Source organism: Mus pahari, chromosome 3 (assembly GCF_900095145.1).
Source record: "Mus pahari chromosome 3, PAHARI_EIJ_v1.1, whole genome shotgun sequence".
In the NCBI taxonomy this organism is placed as follows: Eukaryota; Metazoa; Chordata; class Mammalia; order Rodentia; family Muridae; genus Mus; species Mus pahari.
In genome coordinates, this window is record NC_034592.1 from 6,472,688 (window position 1) to 6,498,939 (window position 26,252).

The following is a 26,252-nucleotide window of genomic DNA, read 5'->3' on the forward strand; positions in this document are numbered from 1 at the left end:
ATTCCAAAGATTGTCAAATAAGAAGCTAAGGGAAACTGTTGGCAGAATAGGAAATATAATGCCCTCTGTAATAGCAGTCCATATAATATATTGTTTTGTTATATAAATATTTTATTTTATTATTATTAATTATCTCATGGGCTCTAAGATAGGGAGTAGAGAAGGGAGAACAGGAGAACACAGTAAGGAGGCCACAGGGGACTTCAGTGGCACAGCAGGGGGCAGGACAATAAGATTCTAAATCTTTCCAGATAATTCCATATCTAAATGGTAATGTGTGTCTCCTGCTCTGTCTTAAAGTAAACACGTCATTATTTCATGAGAAGCTGCAGGGATGGAGTGGAAGCAGACACAGATAAGAAAATGAAAGGCAAGGAAGGCAGTAGGAGGTACTGACAGGCGGCCACCTGCTGTGTACCCTGTGGGAGATGCATCTGCTCTAGACCCTGGGCAGGGCAGCAATGCAGGGGAAAACCAACGCTGCTACTGTAGCCCACATTCAACAGGAAGATCAGAGGGCTAGGTGACAGCTGGCCCAGAACTCCTCCTCCCACGACCACATTCCTCATTTTTGTCTCAGGTATTAAGAGACACACCCCTAACAGACACGGGGGGTGGGGGAGGTGGGGGGGTGGAGATTTTCTGCTCGTCTGGTTCATAGAGAGAGCATGAAGCAATCTGGAAATGACCCCATGAAAGCATGAACTCGTGTGGGACCATGAGGTGTGGGACCATGAGGTGTGGGACCATGAGGTGTGGGACCATGAGGACCCTTTGGTTGAGAGAACAGTATTGCCAGGACCTACAGGAAGATACTGCACCAGGCCTGGAGCAGAGGGCTGAGGAAAGGTAAACAATTACCACATGTGCAAAGAAGAGCGATGTCCCAGGAAAAATACACAGAAAATAAAAACTCCAAGGAAGCCATGGAAGGGACAGTGTTCCTCCTGAAGACCTGCGCCAACCCACGGTCCTCCAGAATGCCCCTGGGGGTCTGCACACCCTCAAGACCGCTGAGATCTGGTTCCCTTCCCCCTCCAAGCCTTCCTGGAAAACTGTGGCCCGGCCTGATCTTCCTGTTGGCCTCTCTCCACAGTCACATCACATGATCCAGGGGGTTATCTAGCTTTTGTTTCCCTTCTCCTCTATAAAGATTCCATCTTATGATACACAAGTAAGAAAAAATTTAAATGTGTACCAATTGACATGAAGCATAGAAAATACTTAGAGAACAAAAAGCCTTAACAGTTAAAAATGTAGGCGAGATGGTGAATTCCTTAGCCCTGCATGGTGTAGGCACTCGCTCTAAGGATGCTTTTAGCCCAGGTATTACCTGGACCTTAGGTTATTACCTTCTCAAAGATCCCACAAGAGACGTGTCCCCACCCCATGGGACAGCTTCTTTTTCTCATTCTTCTTATCCCAATTTTTATGAGTGTCTTTGAAAATATTTAACCACATACTCTAGATAATAAGCATTATCTTCTCCCAGTATTTCCACTCAGAATGAAAAATCAGTCATGAATATGTGACTGCCCTGTTACTTCACACATAACTTTGATTTTTATGGAAGAAACCCCAACACATGTGATCTTTACTTAAGCAGTTTCTGTCCAGGAAGTGCAGAACGCAGATTAACCACAATCCAACACAAAGTGCCCCCTGCCCCTGTGGTCTGCAAGAGGCACATTTTCTTCTTATGCTCTCAGGCAGCGAGTCTGATTGAATGTAGCTATTTAAAACACACTTCAGACCTAATGAACAAGAAGTGGCCCTGCCAGACCACAATGTCTTTAAGAGATCAATTTGCCCAATAAAGGCTAAAGACTGCAACACGTCTTCAAACGGAAGGCAAGCAATCTGAAGGGTTATCTGTGGGGATCAGAATGTGGCCGAGGACCTGCCATCTGCCCAGGGGCAGCAAGCAAGCCCCACTCAGCAGCGTCTCACCTCCGAGAACCAGGCCTCTCTGCTCCCTCAAAATATCATTTTTAAAGTCAACTGACCCTAATAAGATAATTCACTAGTTAGATCACTGTGATATGTTCATTTGTAGCTTTAGTTGGAGTTTAGCTGTCTGTCATCCAATTTATCTGAGTAAAAATTTCCCTAAAGCCTTTTCTTGTTGCACAATACATTTGTTTAATAGCTTTTCTCAAAGGCTGTGCCAAATTCTAAATGTTCCGTCATGCATTTATTTACTAGTTATCAGGCAACTTATGAATAATTTAACATTTTCCAGGATTCCTTTATCAGATGGGTCTATAAATGCCTGCAAGACTTTTCTCATTGGGCTGTATTTTTCCCACTCAAAAAAAAAAAAAGTTTCTTTCTTGTTTAAAGTTTACTTTCTCACTTTTTGTTTTGTTGAGACCAGGTCTCACCATGTAGCTCAGGCAGTCTCTAACTTTTGATTCTCTTATGGGCCCGCAGACGTGGGCCACCATGCCTGGCTTTAAAGATGCCCCAAACCTCTCTAGGGTATTCCTCCAGCACCGATGGCACTTCCCGATTTCCAACCCCTTAGGAACTTGTTGGACACAGGTGACCTAACAACCTATCAAGGGAATTTACAGGCGGCTGTAAACGCCTTACTAGAATGCTGTTCTTTTTCTGCCCCAGTTTTCTTAACTACAAAATGGAGACAGAATCAGCCCTACGCACCTCCCCATGGAACATCGGAACTTATGGCAGCAGGAGTCTATAGACAAGACAGATCTCACCTCAGTGTTCTGAAGGTATTAAGGAGAGTTTCTGGCCTGTCATACTCTCTCTCATTTAAGTGCCATTTCATTTGTATATCTACACAGTACTGATTTTTTTTTTCTACACAGTACTGACTTTTTAAAAAAAAAGTCTCGAATGCTCTGTAGTTCATGTATGTATGTGCTGTTCATGTGTGTGAGAGTGTGTGTGTGTGTGTGTGTGTGTGTGTGTATGTGTGTGTGTGTGTGTGTGTGCATACAGATGTGGAGGCCTGAGGCTCAAGTCAGTTTCCCTCCATAGATTCTGATTTGTATAACTGAGCCCACAGAGACACAGGGTTTAATGTGTGCTTAACAAGCAGTAATTAGCATCCATGAGTTTATAAGCTACACGTGACAACTCTTATCATCCCATGCAATAACTGTGACGTCCCAGGGGGTGACTACTTCTGGGAAGCAATGTCTTCATGGTGACATGGCTGTCATAACTCTAAGAAATTAGCGACATCGGAAGGTTTAACTATCTATGATTTAAAAAAAAAATCACTAAGCATATTGTTTCATAAGTTGATGATAATAATTACTTTTGTAACAGCCAATGTGTATTAACACTAAGCATGGAAAAAGTCCCTCTTCCTGACCGGTAAACTTGCTACCAATCAGGTTACAGCTACTGTGTGCAGCCCAGAGAACTGGGAAATAGTATTTATCCAGTGAACATTATTTCAAATAAAAATCCAACTAAAAAAACATGCCCCAGCAAGGGCCATCCCTGGGGCTGTAAATTAAGCTCAGAGCCATTCTACCGACATTTCTGTTTGCCAGAAGAGATAAGAAGGAACACGTGGAAAGGGGAAAGCCTCCGACATTCGAGCGGGTGATAAGGAATGAAGGAAGTCAAAAGACCAAATTCTCCATCCCAAGGGAAGCCATTTCCTTCCCTTGGCCCTAGCCCTCTGCTGAGGGCCCCTCAGCCCCCAGGCCACAGCGATCTGCTCTCGAGCTCCTATACACTTCTTTCTGATCTCCCTTCGGCAGCACGGCTGTCAGGTCACCTTCTTCTCTTGCATTACGTGCCACAGATACAACTGTCCACACTGTGAGGAAGGGACAGGACCACGCCTGGGCCCTGACGCCCACAGTCCAGTGGGTCACAGCGCCACGTGGTGTTCCTGGCCCAAGAGCATGTGTTAGGGAGATTTCCACCCAGACAGGCTCTTTGTTGGTTAGGTATTTCCAGTGTCTGGCTTTGAGAGGAGGTCTCACTATGGTGCCATGACTGGTTTTGAGTCTGTGTCTCCAGGACTCTGTTGTACCAGCCTCCCAAGCGCAGTGATTGCAGGGAAGCCTCCGCAGCCCCAGACTCACCTGCATTCCCAAGATCAGAGACGCTCTGGGCAGAGTCTGGGCTCTGTACAGCTCTTAATCTGTGGGTCAGAGTTCACACGAAGGGGGGACAGCTGTGGCTTCTGAGGTGCCCAGGCATCTCTGTAAGAAGCGACCCGCTGATGGGTGAGTGAGTAGGGTGTTCCCGCCTGCTGCCCAGCCAGGATATAATAATAAGCAGGAAGGGAAACCCCACAGTGAGGGTTTCTGGAATGGTAAATGATTTTGCTGGGCACAGATGCCCAAGGCCATTAATAATTCCAACTTAATTGTGAAAACAGATGTTATAGTAAAACTCTCAGGAAAACTGGATCGCATAATTATTTCCAGAGAGGCTAGGACAATGTTCCTTGAGAATGAACGACTTTCTTTCCTCGAGGCTGGTCACTCCACCCTTACTGAGCTTTGTCCTGGGAGAGGATTAATTCTTAAGAAAATGGAAAACTCAGCTCTCACTTTCAAAAATACAATGGGGAAGGAGAAAGGTGTGCCAACACAGAGTCTGGGGGCAGACACTAATCCCAAAACGAGACTCCTTAACATCATCTAAGAATGGTTTCTTAACCTGGGCCTAAGCTAAAAGGTTTTATTTCATTATTTATCTGTGTTGGAGACAAGGTCTATGCAGCCCAGGCTGGCCTGTAACTGGCCTACGCATCCCTCATATGCCACCATTAAAAAACGCAGCAGGAATGGAAGTAGCTTATGAGACTGAACAGAATTTGTTGTCTCTAAGAAGCAAAATCTTGCAAGTTTTAAAGCTTCCACGGGTGGTTAGGCATGTAATTTCCAGCAGGATGCGACCTTCCTGCTTGCTCTGCCGAAGCCTTCCCTGAGAAGTGAGGCAGCAAGGACCAGATTCCAGGTTACATTTGAGATTTTCAGACCACTACGCAGTATCTTTTCATCTTTCCTAACAGGATCCCACTATGTAGACAGGCTGTAGACAGGCCTCACTAGGTAGCCCAGGCTGTCCTTGAACTTGCAATCCCACATGCTCTGGTCAGTCTTCCTGGTTTTAATTGGGAATTATAATGTGGTATCACGAGGTATCATAGGAGATCTGAAAGAAAGCTTGTGGGGTGACATCTGTCAAATCTCAGACAAATCTATGGCAAAAGTGGATCATGGGGTCTACCAGAGGAAAATACAGAAACAGAAGGGAACTAGTGCCTCAACAGAGAGAAGAAAGGATGACAGGTTTGGGGATGGGGGGCAGAAAGGGGTGCTTCTGAGAGGAGCTGGAGGAGGGAGGTACCAAGTGGAAAGTAAAGACTGGATCAATACTGATAGGGGTTCCAGAGATTCTCAGAGACGCCTAAGTTCTTATTTCAATACACTAGTCACTGCTTCTGTGTGTCCACATGTAGGCTGTCTAGGCTAAAACCTCATTTGTGCCAGTTGCCATGCCTTCTAGGCCTGGCCCTGTAGAAGCCTGATGTTCCATGCTTCTAGTGCAGGCTTATCTTTTCACAGGTTCACAGCTGTGTGGTCTTTGTTTTGTTTTGTGAAATATAACGAGCAGAAGTGACTGCTTCTCTTCTGGGTGTATTGGCTTCTCAGCGTTGGCACTCTTAAGAAGTCTACAGATGGCTGAACTCATGATGAAGCAATTCTGTAGCTTGGTTTATCTCCTTGAAAACTTTCTCCAAAACGTGGAAATGAGTGGGTGCTCAGCAATCATTTATGAAACGTAAACAAGGCTGGGTGGGTAGGAAATGTCCCAGCATGCATCTGTACCATGTACTCACTCACAGGTGGACTACTGTTAGACCACTCCCCAGCCATTCCAACGGTACATTATTTTAAGTCAAGAATTCTGTTTCTTGGCTCCTCTGCTGGTCTTAAGGGCACCGTCTTTTTTGATGTAGTATTGCAGTGTTCCCCTGGAAAGTTCCATGGGAGGGGTTACAAGGGGCTGCAAGAGACATCATCAATTCTGACACCAAGTGATGGGTGTTACCACCCTGGGAGAGCCAAACCAAAAGTACATCTATCTTTTCTATGAACTGCGGATCCTCAATGACCACAGCCCTCTCTGCACCTAGTGTGGGCTATGTAATGGCTCCAGGGTTCTGACACTGTGTTCTTCTCTTGGATCCCAACTGCTAGACCCCAGCTATTCTGCTTGGCACCTCCTCAGCTAGGAAAACAGCTTCCCACAGTCTCACCTGGTGCACCAGCCCCTTTCTGATTCCTGACCGATCTACCCCCAGAGCTGGAACTTGGCCTGTGCCCAGAAAACAAGCACCCCTGTCCACTGAGAACACAGTGCTTGCTTCTGGGACTGACATAAAATCCAACTGGGTCAGCTACTGTCATGCCTAAGGTCTGGATTCCCAGTTAAGGGAAGCAGCTCTGCCCTGCTGGACTCAGTGATGGGACAGGAAAGGCCGGGTGACTGGGCTATCTTGATACTTCAAGGGTAAAGACAAATGGAGTACAGAGCACAGGGCAAACGGCAGCTTGAAGCCGGCAACAGCTGCCCATGCGAGCCTCTGAACTCCCTTTCTGATTAAAACAGTTCATTTTCTGTCACTTGCAAACCTGATTTTGAAAACAGAGTCCCAAATGACTTGCCTGATTAAGTGTACACTGGCTCCCAAGGGCACCAAGAAGAGCATTCAGCGTTTAATGTGCACCTCAGGTCCAGGGTCAGGTTTTATTTTGTTCTGAGTCTGTCCTAACACACAAGATGATGTGTGGCATGGCACACAGTGATTGTCTCTTTGCAGAGCTCAAGCCTCCCATTGGAACACAGCACTCTCTTAAGCAGCAACTGACCGTGCCCTCTGGGAGACAATCCTGTAGGCAGTACAGCACTTCCCGCCTCTGTGACAGGAAGCATCACCTCCAGATGTCCCCAGAGAAGGTCTGTGGACCATCCCAAAACAGTTAGGACAATGATGAATCTTAGGAATGGAGCCGCCCATGTTCCCTCTGCCCTTCGTATTTGAAGGGGCTCGTACCAGACCTTACAGGAACATCATCAAGTCTGCAGTTTTGCTTTTGTAAACTTCTGACAATTCCTCCAAAAGCAGCTTTAGTTTTTCTCCTGTGTCCACAAGAGTTCCGAAGGGTGCCTTTCTATTCTCCCTAGTCCAGAGCAAAGACAAAGATAAACCAAGAGAAATAAAGACTAAAACCAATTTGATGAAATGCTCATTAACACTGGTGTCTTTTTTCTTAAAAGAAAAAAGTTTTTTCTTTATTTTTTCCCCTTCCTTTTCCTGATGCAGGGTATTACTACTATTAATAATACCATTAAAAAGGATGTACCCAGGCTAAATTTTACCTTCAGTATTTTGGGGTAGATATGGATATATAAATGAGTGTTATTTAAAAAATAATTTTTTCAGCTGGCTTTAGAAATAGGGAGGACTACAACGTCTCCTGAGGTTACTATTACACAAATAATGTGGCGGCAGAGGTACTGACAGAACAAGAAACAGGCAATGTGTTCCTGAGCAACCTCTGAATAAACCACGAAAGTGCTTTGCTCACACGACAAGAGAACTGTTTCCTCAAACTTGCTGTGTTGACTAAAGAATTAAACATTGGAAGCTTTGCTCTTTGAGCTGTGGAGGCACAAGGCCATGCCCATGACAAGTCGCTCTGGAAAACATTGCCAACTAGACAACATAAGTTACAGAAAGTCAAAGACGCTGGAAGTGACATAAGCTAGCAAAACCAAACCAATCCAAAACAAAACAAAACAAAACAAAAACAAAAAAACCCACAAAAGACACTTGGCCAGTATTTTCACACCTGGATCTAAACATTTTGCAAAATAATACTTTTGACATCTGAACTACAAGTCTGATGAAGAAGCCAACCATGGATTAGTAATGTTTTATGTGCATAAACAGAAATCTGAAAACTTAAAAAATGCAAATTAAAACAATGTCAATAGTTAGAATATAAGATTTAACCTACCGAAAGATCAAACTATTTGGATAGTGAGTTTAAGATCAGCAGTTAGAATAAATGTTCACATTTTTTATTTTAAACAAATGACCAATGATTATCCTCTCTAGACACATCAAGCCTGTGGTACTACACAGTTGCTACCCAGCTGTGGATCCAGCAGTCTCTTTATCATAAGCCCAGAAATGCCACAGGTGTTTTACATACATTTTCCCTGGAAGTCTGCAGGAGAATCTCATTATAGGTGGATTTTTTATCTACATTTTACAGAAGACAAAATTGAGCTCAGAGAAGTTCAATAACTCACTGAGGTCGTAGTTAATCCTCTGAATATTGGACAATTTAGTACTGAGCTTTTAATATCCTCTCCATAAGGGCTCCATAATGTCTTTAAGTAAGTTTCCAGGCCTTCTAAGCTCCCAGGGACAGCTCATGCCTGACATGAGAGTCCAAGAGAGGTGGGGTCATGCCTCAGATCCCTCCCTCCCACACACAGAGGGGCGGTGGACAAGTCCTGCTCATTCCAGCTATGAAACTATTTATTCAGTACCCATAAAGGATGGAGCTGGTTCTAGAGGCTGTTTTTAGGACTCGCCATGAGTCGCCTTAGAAAGCTTTCCCTGACTTACACCCCTGCCACCCACTGCAGAGTCCTCAGCCCTGTGGCTGACAGGTCTCAGACACTGTCCTGAACCTCCTTTAAGGTCAGTCTCCCAGACATTAGCTCCTAGGGAGACATGAATGTGTCTCCTGCACTCCTATGACTCTAGCACCTACTCCTTGCCACAATGCCAGGTATGTAATCAGGGTTCCAAAATAATGTTTAGTGCATCAAAACTTTCTGTTTTGAAAAGCACGCAGGAAATTAGATTAGAGAAAAGATCTTTGCCTTCTGTGACTCACAAGATCCTATTGAACAAACACCAGGCCTACCTCATTCTGCACGAGAGATAGGTTCCTAAACGGTAATGAATGAATTTTGTGAGCCAAGCCAACCTTGTGGTAACTCCCATCAATTTCACCTTTATTTCAGTGTAGCACTTCATCAGGTTTTTCTTTCATCGTCTGTGTAGCCACTCCCTTGTCATACCAATACACTATATATATATATATATATATATATATGTGTGTGTGTGTGTGTATATATATATATATATATATATATATATATATATATACACATTGTCAAAGGAAATACAAGCCAAAAAATCTATGATAGTATGCTGGTGACTATCTTGACTTACATATTCAATGTGTAGAGAGATCACATCATTCACATTTGTGTGTATTTGTTCAAATCCCCAGATGTTAGAGCATTTAAGAGTGGATGCCAAGCCGGGCATGGTGGTGCACGCCTTTAATCCCAGCACTCAGGAGGCAGAGACAGGCGGATTTCTAAGTTCGAGGCCAGCCTGGTCTACAAAGTAAGTTCCAGGACAGCCAGGGCTACACAGAGAAACCCTGTCAAAAAAAAAAAAAAAAAAAAAAAAAAGTGGACACCAATGTAAACTCTGAACCTGGGTGGTAGGTGTCAATGGGGTGGTAGGTCTCAATGGGGTGGTAGGTGTCAATGGGGTGGTAGGTCTCAATGGGGTGGTAGGTGTCAATGTAGAATCATTGATTTTTAATAAACATATCTCTGTGCTGTGGGAAATAGAAGTGAGGAAACCTGTGTGGGAGGTTGGATAGGAGACAAAGAAATTCTTTATTCTCCTTATCAATTTCATTGTGACCCTAAGGTGACTCTCAGAAATAAAGTTTAGAAAACCAAGGGACAGGAACCATCTTGGTTAATCTACCTTACTGAGAGTTGAGCGTTGAACCTTAGACCTTAGTCATCCTGCAAACCACATTCAGCAAAGACAAGATTATCTGCAAACACTACGAACTAATCACGGGGTTGCGCTGTGACTGGCGCACTCTTCTTTCGTCACCTTGCTCTCCGGCCGTGGGTACTAAGTGCCATCTACCTGTCCCGACGCATTTTCTACAGAGGTAGGAAGAATCAAAGCCATGGGCCATGGTGTGGCTAAAGACAGGAAAGAAACATGTGGCGTGTGAAGGCCAGCAAAGGGAAGCATTCTAGGAGATGACCCTCCCTACTCCCTCCAGGATAATGGCAGGACCACCGATGGCTGAAGAGCTCACATGTGAGCCTCTCCCAAATGCTCCTTATAACAAAGATGATACCACCTCTCAAACTCTGCTGCACTGTCTTCATACGCCATGCTAGCAGTGTGTCTAAGCTGGTGCACACCTGAGCTGTGCACTTTAAAACCATAAGCTCTCTGAGGACAAAGGACTCACTTGTTACTGCTTTGCATTCCTCTGATGCAACTAACGATGCTCAAATGGGTAAACCGGTGCCTATTGCTGTTTGGGGGCAGGAAGCTGCAGGTGCTGGTGCAGGTGGATTCCAGCGAGAAGCAGAGAAAGGGGGCAGAGAGAACAGTGTGACTCTGAGAAATGAGGACAGAGAAAGTGACAGACGGAATTCTGAGGAACTCGGCCAGACACCAAATTTGTAAGAATTAAAATTCCCTACCTAAAAAAACACGGTAGCCTTGGGGGTTTATTACAAACTTATTGAAAAGGTGGGGCAAAGAAATGGCAAGAGGAAGACCCCAAGAAAACCCACCGTTCATGTCCCAGAGAGAAGAGGTTGGCATCTCACCCCTGGGCTGGCACCAACAGCTTCGCATGCCCCAATTCAGGCTGCAACCCCCACTAGCTTAATGGAGGTGCCAACATTTCTCTATTAGACTGAATTCTGCTATCAGCTGCACCTACAGTCCCATATTTTAAACCCTCTATGGAAATCTTTTCCTAAACAACTCAAAGAACCAAGTGCCCTCCATAATACAGAAGAGTTTTCTCTCTGCTTTGATCCAGAACTTCCAAGAGAGTCTGCCGAATGCTGGAAATAGTTTCTGAAGTGTCGGATTGTAAGCATTCCAAAGGGCAGCCTCAATGTGCCATTTGTGTGCATGCCAACAGACTTAACTGAAAACATTTTGCACATAATTACAGGTTCCTGCCTCCTGTGTTCAGCTCTACCCTTTAATATGCAGGGCACACTATTGTTCAATTGGAAAAAATATATACTTTTCAGTTCGAGTAAAATCTCATCTGACAGTTAAGTTGAGTAAATGAAAAAGGAGCCTGTAGCCTGATGTCCACTTGCATGACTTAAAAACTCTCAGGCAGTGCCAGGAAATGCAGAAAATATCGTCAGCAAACCCCAAGTCTGGACCTAGTGGCCTAGTGCAGAGCTCTGTAGCCAGGTTACGCTGGTAGCTGGGAATCTCCCAAATTCTGGAATCAGCTTGGAATTAGGGTACACATTCTTTTGGCTTCTGCTCTTCCTACTGACAGCTGGATGACTGCTGCCAGACCAGCCATGGTAGCCCCGAGTCAGCAACTCAGGGAGAGAATCCTGCCGATTCTGGCTGTATTTAACCTCGGCTTTCCACTTAACGAGCTGTGTGATTTCCAAAGGCTATATTTATGAGACTATTTTCTTGCCTATAAAAAGGCTGTTTATTGGGACTATAACATAGCAACAGATGTCCAATATAAAGTCACTAAATTAGCAAATAAACAAACACTTAACTAGAATAATGTAAGTGAAGAAAGGACACACAGTAAGTGCCTAATAAATGTTTTAAAGTATCTAACCTTCCTCTTCAATATACAATTTCTATGTGTTTGAAGGTTAGCTTTTTCTTAATGTATCAAATGATGTTTTTTAATCTAATTATGAGAGGGATATTTATAAATTCCGAAATGTATTTATTTGAAATGTTGGCAGCATAGTTATTAAGGGTTTGGAGTTTTCTCAGAATGATCAAACTATGTCAAGAAAGGGGAAAAAAATCAGACAGAAATACTCACTGTGCATATTATTGTTGTTGTTATTCACAATTCTTAATTACGATTATTACTACTGTGCACCTGGCCCACACGCCCACACCCCACGGCAGGCGTGTGGACATCAGAAGACAGCATTCAGGCTGCTTCTTTCCTTCCACATGGTTTCAGTAACTGAACTCACTTCCTAGGTCTGGGCAGCAAACACTGATCCTGAGTCACCTCAGTAACCTGCATCACAGTATTTTTGTTAAAGGTGGATTTAACTTGCTAATGCCTATGTGTGTGTTCCTCAGAGAGTTTATGTGCATCTTATCTGAGCAGGTGCCTGATGAGACTGGAGGGCTTACATCTCCTAGGAATTCAGTTACAGGTAGCTGTGAGCTGCCTGATATGGTACTGGGAATCAAACCTGGTCCTCTGCAAGAGCAATAAGTGCTTTTAACTAAGCTATCTTTCCAGCTTCGCAATCCAACTTACTAATTATATTATTATTATTATTATTATTATTATACTTATTCACTTTACATTCCACACGCTGTCCCCCTCCTGGTCACTCCCACAATCCTTCCCCCTACCCCCACCTCCCATTCTCCTCTGAGCTGGTAGGGACTCCCCTGGGTGTCCCCCCACCCTAGCACATAAGTCTGTGGGGCTAGGTGCTTCTTCTCCCACTGAGGCCAGAGAAGGCAGTCCAGCTAGAAGAACATATTCCATAGACAGGCAACAGCTTTTGGGATACCCCCACTCCAGTTGTGGGACCCACATGAAGACTGAGCTACATATCATACATATATGTGCGAAGGCCTAGGTCCAGCCTGTGCATGTTCTTTGGTTGGTGGTTCAGACTCTGAGAGCCCCAAGGGTCCAGGTTAGTTGATTCTGTTGGTCTTCCTGTGGAGTTCCTATCACCTTAGGGGCTACAGTCTTCTTCCTATTCTTCCATAAGAGTCTCCAAGCTCCATCTACTGTTTGGTTATGGGTGTATGACTCTGTCTGAGTCACCAAATTACTAAATTTTGGTATGTAGTCATCTAGACTTTTTTTATAAAATATCCTACAAATAATTTCTAAAAATGAAAATCATATATGCATAATTACTGATTTTAATTATTTTTAAACATTATATTAAGCCACTAAATTTTCCATATGCATACAAAGTTATTTTGTGATTTGTTATGGCATAGGGCTCAACTGGGTAGCTCTTAACATAATGTCATCTTAGCTTGGTGTGATGGCACACACCTTTAGTCCCAACCCTTGGGAGACAGAGACAGGCAGATCTCTGAGTTCAATTGAGGCTAGTCTGGGAAAAAAAATGGTGTCATCTTATATTTACACATTTTACTTTCCCTTAATTACATTACAAACAGGTTGCACTGTAAACAAGTTTCTTATTCACCATGTCATGATATGTATGTCCCCAGGAGAGGAATTCCTGGAACTGAGCATATGTGCATGTGTGTAGGATACATCCCAGCTTCTGTTCAGTTATCATCAGTTATGGGTAACTAATGTTCCACTACGCATGTGTGCATGTGTACAGGATACATTCCTGGGACTGCACATGTATGCATGTGTATAGGACACATCCTGGGATACATTCCTGGGACTGCGCATGTGTGCATGTGTATCGGATACATCTCAGCTTCTGCTCAGTTATCAATTATGGGTAACTACTGTTCCATTCATGTTAGCATCACTGTGCTTACTGGCCATAAATAGTCTTCATCGCTGGTTTTTCTCGCCCATTTTCTACACAGGTACTTCTTCATGTTAATAACACATAGTAACATGCTTTTGTGCCATGTGTTTGTCTGCATCCTTTCTTTCTGACTGGCATTTTTGTGTGGGTCAATCTCCAGTCTCCCCTCTATTGTTAGGTTGTTATCTGTGTGCTTTACAAACAAAGGTTCGGTGTCACTAAGCTACCTTGATTTTTGACACTAATTGGTGATGTTTGAGAGATTCACCACATTCATACACATTACTATTGGAGGCCCATGGATATTTTCTGAGCTCCTAACACTGTAGACACAGAACTGGTTTTTGTTTGTTTTATATGCAGCAAAGAACCGACAATCATCCATAATGACTCTTTTATCCCATGATCCACAAAGCTTTATTTTCTTTAACATTATATAACTGTGGGGTTCTTCAAAAATTCAAAGAGAAGGAAATGAGAAAAAACATTAACATCTTTCAATATTACCAATATTGAAGACAGTCTCCATTAATATTCTGATAATTCTTATATGCATATATTCATTTATATATCTATTACACCCAAACACAAATACACATAAAACTATATGACCAAATAACTGTCTCTTTATCTGACCTTATCACTTTATTTCACAACCAATGTAGCAATGAGGAAACAACAAGAGTGGGGGAGGAGAGATGGCTCAGCAACTAAGAACACATGTTGTTCTTCCAAAGTTCCTGAGCTCTGTTCCCATAAACCATTTCCAGCAGCTCATAATTGTCTGCAACTCCAGCTCCAGGGTAACTGATGCCCTCATCTGGCCTCTGTGGCCACTGAACTCATGTGCATATATCCACACACAAAGATGCAGATAAACAACAAAAAATTAGAATTAATCCTTAAATAACATAGGGAAATGGTTTGTGTTTTTAAAATATGACTTGGAGATATACTGAAATACTTTACAGTATATTTTTCTCTGGACCTTCCCTTTCCTTAATGGAATTTTATAGATTCCCTCCTATATTGCGGATCTTACCTAACACAAATGTTCCCATCGTATGAATGTACTGCTGCCTAACTGGCTACATCAGTACTAACAGATCATTTACTTTGCTTTCAATGTTCTAACGCTACAAACAATCACAGAGACATACACACACATACACACAGAGAAACATACATACACACAGACACACAGACATATACACACAAATACACAGACACACACACACAGACACACATACATACAGAGATACACATACACACACATACATACATACATACATACACACAGACATACAGACATACACACAGAGAGAGACACACAGACACACATATACATATACAGACACACACACACACACTTACATACACAAATTTTCCTACTAACCAGTTCTTTTCTATCTATGGAACAGGTTATCAAGTATTACTGTTAGCCGTTGTGTTGCCCATTCACTTTTGGTCACTAGTGAATGTGGTGTCAAAAAAGGCATAAATAAATGCTTTGCAGCCTTTTCTGTCCCTGGAGTTTGAAATCTTGGGTGTAGGAGCTGCATAAGTAACAGAAAAAAAAAGTATTACTGTGAAATATTACATTTTTCATATTTAAAATTTTTGACAGTTTTTTCTTCCCAGAAAGAATCTTAATAAAGTACCTTAAGGAAAACAATTTGCCAGCGAACACACCTTAATTATTCTCTCCAAATTCCAACCCCAGGTCTGTTTCTGTTCTCATCGCCTTGGTTCCCAGTCTCAAGTTAATACGGCTGCTGGTTTACATGTGGAAGTGCAGAGGTGGGGCTTATCCACACTGTTAGTATGAATTTCAAAATAAGCGTCCAAGACTGTGTAGCTATAATGATGTTAACATTAAACTTCCTGACTACCAACCACAGTTTGCATGTTTGTCATCTAACCATGGGGACAGGGACCTGAGATAAAAGTCCTAAGTGTAACCGCAGTCTCTCAAAGCTTCCTTCCCCAACTCACAGGAAAGGGGGGGGGAAGGGCCTTCTCTGCAGCAGGATGGTATTGATTTATGAAGCCTGCGTTGGAAACTTATCAACTAACTCCAAAGCCACCATCAAATACTGAAAGACAGACGAGAAGAAAGAAAGAAGCTTCTAAAAGCATCTCAGAAGGAAATTCTAGACACAGAGGGACACAGCCATTGTGCAATAGCTGGCAGCTGGCTTGTCTCCAGGTGCAGCCACACACCCTGTGATGTTCTCAAGTTCTTAGCACAGTTTCTGGGACATCCACTCTTTTAAAACGGGCCGCACTGGAAACAAGGCTTCACACAGACACAGACGATGAGTTCCCTCCACACACATCTCCCCGTGGCGTTTTGAAGATGATACTGCTCCTCTGGTGGGAATGACAGAACAGGCAGCGGCTGCTTCTCTACAAGTAACTCAGTCTTTCGCTGATGTCTTTTTATGGGGCGCACATGAGGAGGACAGCCGGGGGTGAGGGGTTAGGAGTGTGGCCCAGGAGTACAGTGCTGACCTAACATGGACTAAAACCTGGGTTCTATCCCCAGTGGTGTTCATTCATGCATGCAAGCACTCATTCACACGTACGTCCGTCAGTCAGTCCTGTTTTCTCTTTCTCCTCACTACCTCCCCCTCTTCCTCTCTATGAGATCAGGTGAACCCACTCGCTGTTCATTTACAGCAAAAGCGTATTTTAAACCCATAGCCCATAACTGCACAAAGATAATAATGTCTCGACTAAACTAATTTTAGGTAAAGTTCATGTTTCCAACACACTATAACTTAAGAAAATAAAATAAAGACGAAACTCTGGCATAAAAATCCCTCATTGGAGTCAGAATGAAACCTTCAACCATCAGGTCGAACACGTTAATTCACTGGGTAAAGGTGGGTCCCGTTTCCTGAGATGCTGAAAGGAGCCTGCTCATGACCGCAAGCAGGGAAATGAAAATAAGTCATTTCTGTGGCCTTCTGTTAACCAGCTGCAAATTAACCGCACATGGGGCAAAGTCAGCAAGGTTGTGATACGCGCATAAACACAATACAGCACTGCTGAAATAGTGCACAGTAACTCTGTGGCTATCAGATCATAAGCAGGGCAGCACATGCCTCAAGATTCCACTACTCTTTGGCCCCAATGTGTTTTGTTCATCCAGAACTAAAAACAGGAATGAAATAGTGTGTTTGTAGAGTCTGACTGCTCTTTTCAACAGACTGAGGTTTACTTATAAAATCAGTGGTCATAAAATCATGTCATCAACATCTAACAAATGGACCACTCCAGATGGCAAGCACCCATAGGATGGACATTCTTCACACCCAAAATAATCAAAGTTATGAAACTGGACTTCCCTTAAACTAGTTAATACTGGCCTTTATTTCTTAATTAGAAACTATGTCTTTCACATACCTTTCTCCAGAGACTAGTAATTGTACGAAGAACACAGGAAAAAGTTTTGAACAGCATTAACACCCTTCCAAAGAACTCTCCAGAACTAGGACATACTTTTCAGAATTGATAGTGGCTCCTGTGTGTGGGACCTTGTGAAGTTCTTTGAATTTCTGTGTAATGTGTTTAATTTTTCTCTAAAAAGCCACTTGGAAACACTGAAGCAGTGGAGATGTCTCTCAGCACTCCTTTGCATCCCAGACGATTGCTACAAAACAGTAAGTTGATTTCAGAGCAGAACTCCAGTTTTTCTAGGCTGCTTAGGAAAAGCTGTGCCGAATGAACCGGATGCTTCCGGGCCACATCTGAGCAGACTACCCAGTTATAAAGCAGCCGCTGGGCACATGGCTAGGCTCAAAGTGAAATTTCTAAGCTCATTATTCAAAATGCAGACTGCATGTTCCAGAATATTCAATGTTATGAACCAAAGCCATTGAACTAAATGAGTCCACAAATTATGACGTGTAAAGTGAATGAAATACAATGCATGTGTGTTGGTGCAGAAAACGCTAAGACATAATTTTCTTTTACATACTAATCTTATATCGGCACTGTCTGATCGTTAAACAAAATACTTAAAACTGTAAAAACAACTTTTATTTTTCTTTAGTGCTGAAGCTTACAGAAACACATGGGTGGGTTTTGCCTAAAAACAGACAGGAAAATTTAACAATAAGCATTGGGGCCGTAATCTACATGACTTGTTCTTTTACCCGTTTTTAGTATATTTCATTTCAATACTACACACGTGATTTTAGCACCCTACATCTTGTTGTTACCTGATAATAAAGTATTATCATTATGTGGCCCAATTTTAGCCTAAATGTATTAAGGTAACCCTCTGAAAATGTCAACGGGAGACTTAAGAAGAGTGCATTCAAGCAATTCATGGTTGTGAATTCCCTCACAGGGAACTGTCATGGTTTTCAGTTACAACCAGAAGGAAATGAAGAGGCGAGGTTGGAGATAGAACTTGTGTGCACGTACGGATGGAAGGGAGACTAATGTCCAGTGAAAAGTAAGCTACAGAAAGAGTGGAGAGGGCTCATCCGGGCGGAGTGCAGTACACAGCCATACTTTAGCAAATTGCTAATGTGTAAGAATTTCTTCTGACAACCAATATTTTGACAAATACAAAGGCATTATAAAATTGTGCAGCTATATTTTACCTGCACTCTGTCCCTGCTAATGAAATCTATGTAAGGCACATCTGAGCCTAGACTAAGATCTCTTCAAAAAGACTCCCAGCGGTTTTTCTGGTAATAAAGACTGATTGTCACTATGTAGTTTCTAGTTTGTTTGTTGGGCCTAATCACTTAAAGCAGGAACGCCACACAACCCTGAGCAATACAGCAGACCAGCCCTCTGGGAACAGCTTCCAGGCTGCCCGGCAGCTTGCAGGGGAGGGCGGGACTGAGGGGCAGCTGGACCACACAGCAGCTGCCCCAATACCTTCACTCTTCTCTCCAGACTGTAACAGGATGTGAATGGCCCCTCCCTTGGCTCTGGTGCTCTGACTCTACAAAGATAATCTACTTTCTTAGACATGCGTATCTTTTTGTGAATGCCAGCTTTTGAAAACACACAATGTGTCTGCCAAAGGTCTACCTGAGGAGAAGTATCAAGATGGGGACCAAGCCGGCCACATCTGTAGGGCATGGATGGGAATGGGGAAGAGAATCAAGAAAATGAAAATGTTACTAAGGATCAGAAAGACACAGAGACCTAGACAGGCAGACAGGGAGACCAGGGCCAACAGACTGGAGCTGTGGGGTGCTTTTTCAAGTTTAATAAACTCAAACCTGAGTCATGCAGACTTTAGGATGCTTTTCTCTAAAATGCTGCCAAAATGGAGAGAGATAGTGTCAATCCCTCACACTCTATAAACAGACGGGCAAGAGCTAAAGAGGCTGTTCACGGTCACCAGAGCAGTGGAGAACTCTGAGGAACTCTGAGGTCTTCCAAAGCTTGCCAGAGCCAACACAACTTCATGTTCAGGCACAGAAGCTTGCCCGACATTTCCTGGGAGTGGCCTCAAGCTCTCCCTCTCCATGTGAGGACCTCGTGACTTGCTGCTGCGATCCCTAAAGTGACCACTTCCCTAAGTTTATGTCTCTCCTCTGTTGTTCCTTACACCAGGGATGTTCTGTCTCTAATGTCATAATGTCCTCTCCCACCGTGCATGTGTGCGCGTGCACGTGTGCATGTGTGTGCGTGTGCATGCATGAGTGTGTGCGTGTGTGAGTGTGTTCCCTCATAGCACACTTATCTCCACGGTTCTCCAAAGCAGGCTCCTTGATGCCAGGAATGGGAGTGGACTCATTTTTGCATGTTCAGAACTTACAGTGGGGAAATAACCACAGCCATCAAAGGCAGAGGGAGGGGTTGGGTCAGATGTCCTCCATCCAAACTAGAGGTCTTGTTTCAAGCTCTGAGCAGAACTCAACTAAGCAGGTTATAACTAGAAATACTTTTAAAAGATTTGCCACATTTTAAAAAGTAAGTGTGTGTGTGTGGGGGGGTCTGACATGGGGAGGGGACCATGTATGTGAACAAAGACGTCCACAGAGGCTTTGGACCCCACAGAGCTGGTGTGATGGGTGGTTGTGAGTCTCGTGATCTGAGTGCTGGGAACCAAACTTGGGTCCTCTGCAACAGTGTGTGCTTTAACTGCTGAGCTTTCTCTTCAGCAGGAAAGAACAGGTGTAAAGATTGTTGCAGCACAATTTACATGCTAAGGACAACCTCCAAGCTCCCCTGGGTCCTGCCCCACCTCACCCCACAGGCTCTGAGAACCGGGAAGGCAGCACCCCTCATGCTCTGCTGAGCTTACGTAATAGGGAACCAGAAAGTGCTGTTCCCAACCTAACCAGTAACAACCCAGACCCTCACACAGAATGACTGACAGCCCTTACAATCTTCTTCCAGGGAGAACAATATCAGAGGTTATTTTTATTCATCCCAACATTTAATCCTCTTTCTTCAGTAATTACTAGATGGCACTAATTTCTATGGGTTAATTATATATTCCCACAAACAGAAGAGGTTTTTCTTTAGTTTTGTTTTATTGAATTCATGAAGCCATCCCAGGGGAATATTACAGCCAAATGAAAAGTTGTTTCCCCACTGAAAAACTGACTTATTTTCCTCAGAAATGTGCCCTGCAGGAACATGCCTTTACCCCGCCTTCGGGGCTATACGGAGCCTTTGTCTTTTTACTGCTGCTTTTCCTGTTTCCAATTTGGTGGCATATCTACTGCAGCACGCTAACAACCAAGCATTCACCCACGGAGACACAGGCTTCCAGCCTCCCTAACAGCCAGGAAACACTGTGTGTGCCTGATGGGCACTTGTGATGCACTGACCAGCGCGGTCATAGGAGCTGACCTATCCTGCTCTAATAATCCTTTTCAGCTTCCATCTCTTTCTTTTTAAAAGCCCATTTTTCCAGACTTAGCAAGCAGACTGTGTCACACAAGCATGAGGGTCTGAGTTTGAATCCCAGGCATCCACACAAAAGCCAAGTATGGTCACAAGTATCTGTAACCTACCCTGGGAAGATGAAGACAGGAAGATGCCACACCTGGCTAACAAGCCAGACCTACCATCAGTGAGCCCTAAGTTTAGCAGAGACGCTGTGTCAAAAAACGATACAGAGCCATAGTGTCTCATACTCCCCACATTAACCTGCCCCTACCCCTGTACCACACACACACACACACACACACACACACACACACACACACACACACACCTCTTCTCTAGCTTAGCATGTACCTCTCTTCCTAAGACCCATAAACGATACAGAGGACCAAGCGAGACTACGTTCTGAGGGACCGAGAGCGTAGCTGTTTTCCTTTCCGTTCATTCCATCAGCACGCCAGCTGCACACTCTACAAGTATATACAGCACTCCTCCTCTACACAAGTCCCCACGGTGGGTACAGTTCATTCTTCCCCTCAGCTGGCAACATGTGGAAGTGCTTTCTAAAAATATAATTTTATAATTATAGCATTAAAGAATGAGTTTATTTGGACTACTGACCAGTTTTTACTAAAAAAGTAAAAATAAAAAATTTCAAAATAGAAGGCAGCCCAAGTAGACCAAAACCAAAACAAACAAATGGGGGGGGGGGGCTCTTTTTTAATTGTCTTAAGACTAAGAACTCTGACAGCACTGGCATGAGGTACCTTTCTGATCCTGCAACTCCTGTGATCGGCACTGGTTACTCTTCACACAGTGTTGACTACTGCAACACTGAGGGCTGGAAACTTTGCAGAGATGAGATGGCGGCGGCGAGCAACAGACGAGTGCTAAGGCGGGCACCAGCGCAATGGACTCGGCTCCTGCAAGCTTCCCTTTAAACTCTTCCTGAGAACAACGTTCAGAAGAATCCAGCAGAGAACAAGTATCTGCTGGGTGCAGTGGTGCACAAAACCCCAGCACGGGAGGAGCATGAGTTTGAGGTAACCTAAGCTACACAATGAAACCTTGCCTCTAAAAACAAGGGCTGGACGTGCAGGTCAGTGGCAGGGCACCTGCCCGGCACACACAAGGCCTTGGGTTTGTTCTCCAGCACAGAAAGGCATAGAGTAAGTCGACAAACCATCTACTGAAATAGTTCTGTGAACAAGAGGGCCTTTGGTGATCAATATGGCGTGTTTCTTAGAACCTGAGAAGTCTATCACACACGTGGACTGTCGTGTCCTTCCACTCAAGAGTCCAGGAGACAGAAACAGTGATGGCGGAGCCTCAGTGGCTTCAGGCTGTCAATCCAGGACACCATTTCCCTGTTCATTTCCTAACTTGGAAAGAGCAGACTGGATTATCTTTTGATAAGATGACACACTGTATGTTCTCGGTTGCTGAAATACTGTGGCACGGAGCTGCTGACTAGCATTTTCCGACCACCACTCCCAGGGAAGTGGGCAAACTGTCACCACAAACGTGGCCTCCAGTCCGTTGCCCCGTTTTTTGTGAGTGGCTCCCCTCCTTCCTCAGAGCATTTCTGTACTCGTCTCTTTCTGTGTCCGGCATCTTAGAGTGGGGTGCTGCACTGCAGCCTGTGGTCCAGCCTGGCACTGTGGTGGGCACCAGCAGTTCCAGCCATTGGAGAGGCTGAGGCAGGAGAATAGCACGAGCAAACTGCCTAGGTGACTTAGGAAACTCAAACAGAAACTAAGCGGCTCCTCAGGGATTTCTATTGCTTTTTGAGACTTTACACCAAGAAGCCATTTCAGCAGATAGGCTTATGATGGCATCAACCAAAAATGTATTTCTATCTTTTAAGAATTAGTACTGATGAGAATTTACAGTAACAATAGATATTCCCAGATAGCCATATGACTTGTTCCCCACAAGAGCCTCTCCTCCAGTCTTCATGGTAACCGCCTCTGCATCTGTCCCATGACTTGACTGAAACAGTATTGAGTGTACGTGCTGTCTAGTGAGGGGCTCTGAAGCCACAGGGTGCTTCATGCACATAGCCTCACTCCACAACACAAGGAGTGGGGGTCAGGGACCCAGCAGACAGAATGTTTGAGAGACAACTGACAGCGAGGCAGCCATTCACAAACCTGTGCTGCTCCCGAGTCAGAGAGCAACAGAAAGCAACAGAGAAAAGGATTTGTTTATCCAACAGAACCTTCCATAGCTCTGGGCTCTGTTCTAGGTGCTGAGGGCAGCATCAGGAACAAAAGACAGAAACGTTTTTGGGGGCTCACAAACTTAGTGGGACCCACGGAGGGGGCACAGGGCAGGGACCGCTGGATGCTCCAGGGCGAGTGGTGGGAGGGGATGGACATTAGCTGTCTATGGGCTCAGTCAGGAAGGGCCGGCCTCCTTACTTCTAGGATCTGTGATGTAACCAGGGACAACACTCCTCACACTCTCACATGTACATCCCTGCAGGTGTTTAAAGCTGATTCTTTTGCATCTGCTTGCAGGATAGTCTGATAAAAATCTAATCGCCAGGACTAGAAACAGAGCGGGAGGCAATATTTTATCACAAGGTATTTTCCTCCTATTTCTTTTATGTTATTGGTAGGATGTAATATTCATTTTTAAAGAACGAGCATTACATTAAGATAGTAAATGAGGGCTGAGGTGTATGTAACTCAAGAGTTAAGCACTCACCTGCTATGCACAAAGTCATGGGTTCAACCCTCAACATCACAAAAAGAAAGACAGCAAATGTATTAGTATTATCGTAGTAGCAAACACATATAGTATTAACTAGTGGGAGTTCATCCCTGCTGGGTCCTCCTGGTGGGGGAGGGGGAGTCCCTACTCACAGTGGCTGCAAGGGGTCAGACTGAAACTTAAAAAAATAACAAATTGTTAAAAGAAGAAACAAGGGACCCCACAGCCATAGCCTTGGAGGTATGTAGGTATTTAGACAGACAGGCCAAAGATAGTTTCAAGTAGGGGTAGCCTCAGGGGTGGGATTGACAGCCCATCTCAGTCTAGACCAGCTGCTATACAAGCTGCAGTGGCCACACAACAGCTAGCGCCTACCATACAGAACTCTGCAAAATGACTGACAGAGAGGGCTCTGAGAAACTCAGGACGGGGCTCGGGGGAGGGGAGAGAGTCCACCATTTTCTCTGTTGTTGAAATGTTTTAAGAATTTTCATTAATAAAAAGATCTTTGAAAATACCCTTAACCCCACTTCATTATCGTATTCCTGCACATTCCTTGCCTGAGTTTAGCTAATGGGAAGCAATACGAGCCTCCCAGAGCACTAGGAAATGTTCCTAAAATAACGCAAAAATAAAAATCAGCATCTCAATCCAGTGCTGTGGCACTAAAGTGGTCCTCTCACTAATGTCTGAATAATGGCAGCAGTTTCCAGGTTTATTAAAAGGATGCTAAGTGAGCATAATGAAGTCAGCATGAGAGGCCACCGAGGGCTCTTAAAGGGATCTAAAAATATGAAACACTCATGGCTATTCTGCTCCATCTAAAGGAACAGCTGACCATGGTTATTATACTGTCATAGATTTTATAGGGCTAGGACATTAGTTAAAGTACCTGCAAGGTTTAAGTCTTTTGGCTTACGTATTTTTAAGATTCAGTGGAGGTTTGGAGGACATTACATATGTATATGCCGGTGTATCAGAGGCCGGGGAAAACCTCAGATATCCTGTTCCACTACTGTCTGCTGTCTTCCCTTGGAACAGACTCTCTCACTAGGCCCAGGGCTAATCTGGTGGCCAGAAAGCCTGAGTGGCCCTCTTGCTCTGCCCTTCAACTATGCTGAAATTGTAGACACAGTGATGCACAGTTTTTCACTGTGGGTTTTGGGATCTGAACTCAGGTCATCAGGTAGAAGCAGCAAGCGCCCATTTCTCTGACCCCTTAACTCCTTTATTTTTGGTTTTTCGAGACAGCGTTTCCCTGTGTAGCCCTGGCTGTCCTTGAACTCAGAAATCCGCCTGCCTCTGCCTCCAGAGTGCTGGGATTAAAGGCGTGCGCCACCACACCCGGCCCTTAACTCCTTTTAAACCATTGAAAATAAGTGATAAAAACGACATCCAGCCAGGCGTAGTGGCATGCATATACACTCCCAGCTACTTGGGAGAATCGGCCGTCTTGTTTGAACTCAGGAGCTCCAAATAAGCCTGGACACTACCATGAAAGGCAGACTGCACAGGGTGATGTCAGAGAAGACAGTCAAACCTTCTTAAGTGGTGCTCGGCCATGCGCAGCTCCTCTCAGGCCATCTTGCCTGCAGCTATCCACACACACAGCCCCCTACCCTGGCAGCCTCTGCAAGGGTCTGCCTGAGTGCAACTGCAGGTCTGTCGGATTACTGTCACACATATGGAACAGACACAATGGAAGGGCTTTAGAATCATGGCAATCATTTCATTTTGACCACTGCACAGCTGCCATATACACATTTTTTCTTTAAGAATTTCGATGTTTAGACTTTCAAAAAGACTAGGAAAATGTAAAGTTCTGAGGCAGCAATTAAAACTTGTAATTACCCAGCATGAGATTACATGAACTCTGTGTTTCATATGATCTTCATGTTTTTCATAACTAATACAAGATGCAGTGTTCACTGTGAAACTGGCAAAGTATGCTCAGGCCTAAGAATTAAAGCCTTTATTTTTTGAACTATCATATTGACAGTACCGAATTTCAAAAGAAAGGTGTATCACTAAAATGAAGTGTTTCTTGGTGAAATTTGGTCACAACAGAATCAAAGTCCTGGGAGAGAGGGGAACCAGATATGCTAGCCAACACCAGTAATCCCCAGCACTTAGTTAGGAGATCAGGCCAGACTACATGACAAAACCTTATCTATGAATAAATAAATAAATAGCACTTACTTTTTCTAACCACCTAGTGTGGAGAACCTGAACAGTAACAGTCTTTAAGACATTATATAATGTCAATCTGCCAAGTCCTGCTTGGCCATGTGTAAGGGACAGCATGACATGGTCCTTGCCCCTGGAACAGAGCCAGCAGGGCATGGGCCTCCATGAGTGTTGATGGTTGCTGTAGGTCTAAGGCTTGTTTGTGTAACAGTGTACATATTTTCATGTTCTTCCTTCAAGGAATGTACTCTCTACCAAGGTTAAAGGCTCCATGATAATCAGAGACAGCATGTGTCCAGGAGGCGAGGGTGAGTCTGATGTCTCAGCAAAATGGCAGAATACTATAACCTTCAGGACAGCCCTCAAGGCTGTGGGAAGGAACTCTGAAAACATGAGTTCAAAACCTTATCATTGCTCAACTATGCAAAATATAAGGGGGCAATATGAATTATACAAGGAGCTTCACAGATCTGAAGGGACAGAGGTAGCTGCACTATAAGCCAGATTGTCAGAAAGATACTAAGGAAGGAGATAAGAGATTTAGGGACTGGTGATCATAAGGCATGATCCCATCCAGGTAATTTTTTTTTGTTTATGCTTACAAAGGCAGGTGGATCCTGAGTTCAAGGTCAGCCTGGGACAAACCTAATTTAGGTCCAGGCATGGTCAGAATGGTAATAATTTCAGGGTGTGGTCCCACCCAGCTATCTTATTGGCTGTGCTTGCTTGTACATGCTGTCTCTTTCTAAGAATCAAGGGGCTGATATAATGGGATGCTGATTCATGGAATAATCAAAAGGGAACCTGGGGTAAAGACTGAACTGATGTGTATAATAAAAGACTTGTTGATCTGCAAGAGATGAAGTTTCCAGAGAGTTTTT

At 44.0% G+C, this 26,252-nt stretch overlaps 1 protein-coding gene and 1 non-coding gene across 3 annotated transcripts in view; one reads left to right on the plus strand and one right to left on the minus strand.

Moving 5' to 3' along the window:
* Pip4k2a (phosphatidylinositol-5-phosphate 4-kinase type 2 alpha) overlaps positions 1 to 26,252 on the minus strand; it is a 159,093-nt gene that overhangs the window by 97,620 nt on the left and 35,221 nt on the right. The gene's annotated exons all lie outside the window — the stretch shown is intronic.
* On the plus strand, positions 15,034 to 15,166 carry LOC115063692. The gene has a single exon (XR_003843575.1). It is a non-coding gene; the product is annotated as a small nucleolar RNA SNORA13 (small nucleolar RNA).